Raw genomic sequence first — 8,954 nt, forward strand, 5'->3', positions numbered from 1 at the left:
GAAATTGCTGCAGAATAAAGCGTCTGGTTTGTACCCTGCAAATGGCATCAACAAAGGGTTTGTAGTGATGAAATCTTCTCAGATTTCAAGGACAGGCAGACATTTTAGTCTGAAAACCAACATTTTCTATATAGTTTTGTCATTTTACAGGGACATAGCCAATTTTTCCTATTTTTTGTGCTTTCAACCTATGTAGGAGAGTAGGATCTGCACTTATGTTGCCCCCACTTTTTTTCTGATGTATACACTGGTTTCTGGCTATAGTCAGGCTGGGTCCCTGCTAATCAGGGCCCCAGTCTCTCTGTTTCTCTCTAAACGACTTGGAGTGCATATTAGATGCACTAGTGATTGGTTACTGTGGTGCCTTATGAGCCCCTAGTATATGGTACCAAGGGCATAGGTACTTTACAGGCCTACAAAGGGGCTGAAGCATGTATTATGCCACCCCTGGGAAGCAGACTAAATCTGACACCTCAGGCCTGCTACTGCAGCCAGGGTGAGGTAGTGTTAGCACTCCTCACTGAGGTATAGGTTCCTATATCTTACCATACACACACACATAAACCGATCAGTCACCCCTATGGCAGGCCCTATCAATCCTGAGGGCAGGGTGCTTGGTTTACAATGTGAGGGGGTGCCTCTGCCTGAGCAGGGCCCCTCTGCCGCTGGCAGGGTCTATTCCCTGTGGCTGTTTGTGGATGCGGTTAAACCATATACTCTTAAGTGCATTATAACCTCCCGGTTAATGCTAACTATGGAATGACTGCATCAAAACATGTCGTGTTTGGTGTCAAACAACTTGGAATCATACCCCCACATCAGTACATGATGTGGGAGTATGATCCCACCCTTCTAGAAGGGATGACATGTACCTACTGTGGTAACACAGTAGAAATCTGAAAGAGCCCTGGCATCACAAAATGGATGCCACCAGCACAGACACTGGGCTGCCCTCCTGCTGCTGACCGAAACTCACAGTGGAGGAAGCCCAACAATAGGCATCCTGTCACAGGGAGGTGTCACCACCTTCCAGACAGGATTTAGTGTATAGGAGCTGGGTGGGTGCACTCTTAGAGTGCTTTGAAGTCCTGCACTGGGGGAGCAGTAGGCTCCTCTGTGCATATGCCAGCTCAAACTGGTTCAGGGGCTACCAGCCCCTGCTCTGGCATGAAACTGGACAAAGGGGAGTGGGTGTAACCATCCACCCCCCTGACCCTCCTAGAGGAGTGGTCATAGAGATAGTCCCTCCCTTTCTTTCACTATAAGATAGGTACACCTTGCCATTGCAAGTTAGATAACCCCTGGACGACGCTTTACAAGAAGAATTCTGGCCGTTCGACGTTCCACTACCTTTGGAAGACAGAAGAATCTCCCTTGGAGTCAAGGAGTGACTCCCCTGCTTGGCAGGCACCAAAACTTGAAACAACGGTCGCAAACTTTCCCGCTCCCGCCGGAGTCCGAAGTCTCTGCAAACCCAGAAGCGGATTTCCTGACCTCTCGTCGGCCATTTTGAGTCCCCAGCGAAGCTGTGGCGTCTGGACCCCATGAGTGACGAGGAACTGCAATACCTGGGAACCGTGTACTATTTTCGAGTGCAACCCCTTCACGACGTTCAACGAACTTGTGCTTTGGACCATTTGTGGCCCAAGCCTCCAGCAGGTTTTGCAGCAAAAAAGCAGAGGCCTACCACGTCCAGAGTGACCGTGGGCCCCTGTGAAGCATTTCCTCGAGAGGCGTCTTCGCGATCCCGTGCCTGTTGGCTAGTGGGTCCCCCGAAGACTTTCTTATCGACTCAAAGGACTCCCCTGGTTGCTCCAGGCCTGCCCTCACTCACCCTCGCTGGGTGAGTCCCTCAGACCTTGCTGGTCTGCACCATCGACTTTCTTCACTCTACACAAGACTTGCTTTTGCCAAGGTTTGTTGGCTCCAATCTGGTTGCCGACACCGCCATCAGCTGCAGACGTTTGTGGGACACTCCGAATCCAGCTGCTGGTCATCGTTGAACTCTCCTGGACCTCGTGAGCGAAGAGTCAAAACACCATCGACGACCTGAAATCACCCGACATCCGTGGGCAACCATCTTCCTGGCCCCGGCTCACTGGCAAGTGACTGTGAACACTGTCCCTTCAATTTTCAGGTCTTCTCCATCTTGAATCCAGCCTTGGATTCCACCGGACACTTCTTCAGTCGCCGCAAGCAGCAAGTCTTCTTTGGTCTCCATAGAAAACAGTGACGCGACCCGACACCAAAAGACACCTATGCACCCGGCTTCCCTGGGTGAGGTAACTCGTGCACTCCGGTGCCGTAGTGTGTGTTGGCCCTCGAATTACTTACCCCGTAAGTGGCTTGCTTGTAGACTTCCTCGAAGTACCCTAAAACTTTAAAAATCAAACCGCGACTTGCTCCATTGTAATCAATAGGGAACCCGCGTCTGTGTTCTCACACTGCACGCGTCTCCCGTGGGTCTGTTACTTACCTGCTATTACTGCAGTCATGAAGCCCAAGCGATTATACAGGCCCTAGGCCTTGTCATTCTGCAAGTCGTCTTTCCTAAACCTCTTTTTTAGTATATGGTCTGGTAAGCCTCTAGGGGCCCAGCCATATTTGTGCTTAACTTATTATTGTGAAACGTTGATATTTGAATGTGTTCCTGGCTTCTAATCTCATAAAGAGATTAGAAGAGTGTGTCTAGAAATAAATACATATATATTTGAAATATATACATGTGTGGTGTCCTTTCATTTGGTAATTCAAGAGATTATAAGGTAAAACAAGCTGCTTTACATTCCTCTGAGACTTAGCCTGAAGGCTGCTCTCCACAGCTACCACTAGGATAGCTTTCTTTAAAAGGTTGTCTTAAACCTATCTACCATAAGAGTCGAATTGGACTGGTGCAAGGTGGCCACTATAACTAGTGACCAGCATATGCCAGGCCAACTTCTCACAACCTACTTCTAGTTAGTGGTAGAAATGGGTGTGAAACCAATAATGGATCCCAGACAGATATACTTTTCTGGAGACTAGACAAACTTCTGAATTCAGCAAGGGATCATTTGTGTAGATCTTTCACGGTTTTCCTATAGAAAGTAACATTTGAAATGAGAAAATATTGAAATTGAGTTGAAAAAAACGGTCATATGTGCCAACGTTTTCACCTGTAACTTCTTCTAAGTATGACAGATTTGTTAAAGCAATATACTGTTATATCCACCGGACCCTTCAGGTTGAGGGGATATATATGACTTGTAGGTTCACCAAGAACCCGAGGAACCCAGAGCCAATAACTGAGCTGCGTCATGCAAAGGTTTTTTATTGTGTGCCGGGTATATCGCCAATCATTTGTTAAAATATAGAAAGTGAAAAATAGGTACCAAGAGACCAATATATTTCTGAAATGGGAACAGAATATAGAGTTTAGAAGCAGTGTTTTTTTGCACAACTCCAAAATTGTGGGTACCCATAGAAGCATGTGAATTAGAGGTCATTTTTCAAAATGACTTATTTTTTTTGAGAAATTGTCTTACATTTGGAAGGCAGAAATGCAAAGAAAGTCAATTGGTAATAACACTTCTTTTACTATTCTGTGTTCCACTAGGTCTCCTGATAAAAAGGCTACCTCACTTGTGTGGTTAGGCCTCGTGTCCGCAACAGGAAACGGCCCAAAACGTAACATGGACACATCAAATTCTGGCAGTGAAAACTGACCCTTTTTTCACTGTTGATTTTGAATCGTAGCTCAGCCGGAACCTAGGGAAACCTAGCGAACCTATACATTTTTGAACATTAGACTCTCACTAGGTTATGTTACCCAGAATCCCTTGCAAATTTCAAAATTTGTCAAAAAAACACATTTTCCTCACATTTCTGTGATGGAAAGTTCTGAAATTTGCATGGATCCACAAGCTTCCACCCACCCTGCATTTTCCTAACTCTGTGGGTGTGCCTAGTGCCGTGGCTGGGAAGGGCCCAAAACGTATTGTGGAGACATCAAAATTACCTATCACAAAACGACCTGGTTTTGCAAGGGGGGCTCACCTGGGTTTTTGGTACCAGGCTTGGTGGGCATCTAGGGAAACCTATCAAACATACACATTTTTGAAAGCTAGACCCCCAGGGGAGTCCAGGTAGGTATGGCTTGAGTGAATCCACTAACGTTTTCCTACACAGAATTCCCTGCAAATCTCAAATTTAGCTGAAAAAAATTAAATGTTTCTCATATTTCTGTGTGGGAAAGTTGTGGGGTCATCAGGCTGACCACCCAACATTCCCCCAGGTGTCCCAATAGATTGTGACCTTACTTGTGTGGGTGGGCCAAGTACCAGCGACAGGCAACGGCCCAAAACATATTGAGGAGACATCAAAATTACCTATCTCAAAACGACCTGGTTTTGCAAGGGCGGGGGCACCTTGGTTTTTGGCCCCGGGTTCGGTGGCCATCTAGGGAAACCTACCAAACCCACACATTTCTAAAAACTAGACACCCGGGGAAGTCCAGGGAGGTATGGCTTGCGTGGATTCCCCAACATTTTCCTACCCAGAATACCCTGAAAACCTCAAATTTAGCTGTAGAAAATCACATTTTCCACATATTTCTGTGTGGGATCACCATGCCGGCACAAATGTCCTACCTCACAATGTTTCCCTGTCTCCTGAGTAAAATGATACCTCACTTGTGTGGGTGTCCAATGCAGAATTGGCTAAAAACGTATTTTTTTAAAAATGTAGCGTTTAGAATTTGGTGTGCTATACCCTTAATCTCAATGTTTTTGGCCCTTCCCAATAACAGGCTCTTGCCCCACCCACACAAGTAAAGTATAATTGTACTCAGGAGACTGAGGGGAACGCTGTATAGTAGAAAATTTGTGCCGGCACGGTGATCCTACACAGAAATATGTGGAAAATGGGGGGCGTGGCTTGGACGGCACATAGGATGGCTGCCTGAGTTTGCTGCTCCGTCGGATCGTAGGGGAAGATCAGCGATCCCAAGAGATGCAGCGAGCAGAAAGGTGCTAAAATGAACCTATGCACAACGGAACTTTAGCTGCAGCTGCTGATACGGAAACAGAGACGCCCGAGGAAAAGAACGAAAATTGTGTGAACCCATCTCCAGGAACAAGGAGGCAAAAAGAAGATGGTGACCAAATCTAAACTGAAACTGAGAGCACTGTAAGCGCCACCGACACCACCATCTCCAGTCGGGCATCGGGGCAAGAAGCCAGTGTGAAGAGAGGGACCGGACCAGAGCGATAGAGATATACAGAGCCTGAGCAGAGAGGTGAGGTGCCAGGGTGGAAAAGGCGACCCCGCACCAGTAGAGCGAGCAGGAGGACCGAAACCAAATTCTCAAGAAGGGAGTATGGCCCCCACTCTGCGGTGAGAGACAACTCAGAGACGCAACAAGGACGGCGAATAAATGCAGATGAGCTTGACCCAAGAAGGAAAGTAAAAGGGACAACTGCAGCTGCCACTGTCTAGTAAGACCTGCACCAATACCACCGCTACCGACATTTTCTCCCTGGTGCGTAGACATCTGTAGAGGAGACCCCATATGAGGCACTGACATTGGCGAGCAAAACAAGGATACAACAGAAACCGAAACTGCAGAAAGGATCCCCGGACGAAGTAAACAAAGCCACCATCTTGAGTAGGTAGCCGGGAGCAGAGAACAACACAAGGCGACGCTGCGAGCGCTGCAGAAACCCCAACAGTACTGGAGTATAGAGGTGAGGGGAGAGCGCGCCAGCGTGGTGGGAGACAGGATACGCTTGGCCACATCAACCTGCTACCGATCGTGGACAAAGGAGGAAGGGGGGAGCTGATGCTGAACAGAGGATCGGCAAATACACAGAGGTGCAACTAAAGGGGAAACAGAAAGCTGAAAAACCCCACGGGGGGAGGGGGGGAACGACACCGCTAGCCCCAGCAACCAACACCAGGAGGCTATCCGGGCAGACCCTCTACCATTGCAGCGGTGACTCCAGGGGCTCAACAGGACTCATCGTAATAGCTGTGCAATGCGTAACCGAAACCAAGAGCTAAAGAGTCTACGGTGAGCATTGTGTTAAGCACCACAGCCATTCAGGGAGCAGCAAAGTAGCAAAGGAGCAAAAGCCGGTAGTGCTCTGAAGGGACATATGCGGAAACCTGAGCAAATCACTGAGTGAGAACAAAAAAGTGAGCTACAATCGCACTAAGGTGGCCACAGCGAAATGAAGCGGGGGTGAAGAGGTACACAGACTCTCATAAAATACCAAAACCGGGCAGAGAGCATAGGCCAGCCACAGCGGGAAAAAGACCGACACCCGAGAATCCCGGTAAGGAAAGAGGGATGAGGAGGGCCTAACAACAAGGAGGGAGAACCAGAAAGCAGTTGGCGCATAGAAAGGAGGCCTCACAAACAGGCGACTGGCAGCCCCACAGCAACCCGGGGGGACCACTCACAGCAGCCTCACAGCCGCTCCTAGTAAGGGTCGATCTCTTTGAAAAGCTGGGGCCAGTAGTCACGGGCTTGCACATACAATAAGCCTGTCAGGCAAACAGCCTAAGGGCGAATCGACAGGGCACACAACCCACACCTGTCAGCCCACCTGTCAGCCTACCGTGCACCTCTGTGAAGCTGTCAAACCCGGTACCATTGAAACCCGGAGAGTCACAGCCTTGGCGGGGAGTGAGGCAAGACTCCAACAACAGCTTAAAAAGAACAACGGTGAACCTACATTATCTGACTCACCACTCAAACAGAAGCCAGACATCAACGGCACCCTAGAAATGATCCTAAAGAAGCTGGCAGATGTCCATGACCTGGCCAAGTCCACAAAACAAACCACAGACGCGATACAGTTAGAGATAGCAGCAGTCAGGGCAGACTTGCATCCAGTTAATAACAGACTAACAGCAGCGGAAACGATATCGAAGATGCAAACCTAAGCGCAAACAAAGAGCTGAAGACTAACAAGAATCACAACTCCTCTCCAGAAACAAATAGCTGAACGGGAAGACCGCAAACGGCGGGGGAACATACAAGTTCTAGGAGTCCCGGAGGGGGCTGAAGACGCGGCGGGCTCATGCATGACATTCCTCGAAGATATAATCCCAAAACTTACTAACCTAAAATTCGACCGTCAGTTTGAGCTGGACAAGGCATATAGAGTCCCTGCATTCAGATCCGCAACAAAGACCGCGGCCCGACCAATAATCTGCAAGCCCCTGAGGTCGCAGCACATGGAAGTCATCTTCAACTTTGCACGTAAGAACCGCCAGATCACATGGAACGGGCAGAAGAGCATTTTCACGCAGGACTACTCTAAACCCACGGTGGACACTAGGAAAGGTTCCCTTGCCCTAAGAGATAAAATGAGGAAGAAAAACATACAATTCTCTTTTACTGGCCCAGCCAAATTCAGGATAAGTGAGAGCGGGCGATCCCACCTATTCGACGACCCAAAGGAACTGGCCAGATACCTAGATGGCCCGACAACCCAAGAAATGCAGACCTCTCAAGCAGGGTCCAGCAAAAGGAGAGCCTCGCCTGAGCTGGGGATGAGTGAACTGCACGAGTCTGCATGAGCCTGCACAAGAGACTTGCAACCTGCAACTACCTCATCAACCACTGCTTCATCAACCACTATCTACCTCAGCAGATAGCTCATTACTACCTCAACAAGCAGCGAGTGAAGGAACCCGCACGTCCCTACTAGAGAATGCACTAGAGACTTACATCCTGCAATAACCTCAGCGACCACTATCAACAACTACTATCTACCGCACCGGAGGCCTCATTAAATACCTCAACTGAATACTGCAGTGCCCACTTGAAGGTTTGTCCTGTGAAGCAACGAACAACCGCGACGGCTCCGGACGCCTGGCATTCTATGTCAGCTCTCTACACAAGTGACACTCAGAATATCCTTTATATATATACATCATGTACAGAAGCTGAGACATTCTGCATATCTTTCCCCCATATAGACAAGAGAGCAAGGGATAAGAGTGGTAATGGGGCTGGATCATAAAATGGAATAACGTAATAAGGTATAATAAGCAGCTAGATGAACATAGAATCTTTTGGGAACATAGAGACATTATACAATCATTTAACCCTAGGAAGACGGGACGGCGACCCTGTCGTCGTACGCCCAACACATGACGTTTGTGGTACGGGGGGGGGGGGGGGGGGAAGGGGAGGGAGGGGTGAGAGGGGGGGCACCCAGCTTTATGCATTCTTTATTCTTTCTTTATTCTCTATTTTCTTTTCCACTTTCACCCCTTTGTTCTTTACGCTAGGGTCTTGGTAAATACTAATAACCTATGTAATAGTAAGACCTACCATAGCCAGCCACACAAAACCAACACACGGGCTAGGCCCAGCTCAGAAAAGGCTACTAGCCACACCGCTCGGGGGATGCGGGGGGGGGGGGGGGGAAGCAACAACACCCGACCCAGGCCCCAGGGAGAGATTGATCAGGTAATCAGGAAGGACCCGCCAGACACACCCAACCTTAGATGATAACTTACAGTAACTTGCCCAACCTGGCTTCTGATCTAAACATAGTATCCCTCAATGTCAAAGGCCTCAAACATCCCATTAAACGTAGGAAGATTACTTAGCGAAAACCAAAGGATACATAATACTCTTACAAGAAACCAAACTATCCATGGAGGATACTAGGCTCGTGAAAGGCAATTGGATCTCACAGATCGCTTGCTCACCGTCCGGAAGGAAGAAGCGAGGGGTCATCACATTGTTATCTAAAAGATCCAACCTGACACTAGAATCACAGTGCCACAACGAGGAGGGTAGACTTCTGATAACACAACTGAGAAGGGGAGAGGAGCTAATCCATGTAGCTAACATATACGGACCAAACTCGGACGACTTGACCTTCTGGGAGTGGGTTTCACACAAACTAGACAGCTTCCCTCAGAACGACCTCATAGTGGTGACAGGAGATTTT

This window comes from Triturus cristatus, chromosome 1_1, assembly GCF_964204655.1.
Source record: "Triturus cristatus chromosome 1_1, aTriCri1.1, whole genome shotgun sequence".
Lineage (NCBI taxonomy): Eukaryota > Metazoa > Chordata > Amphibia > Caudata > Salamandridae > Triturus > Triturus cristatus.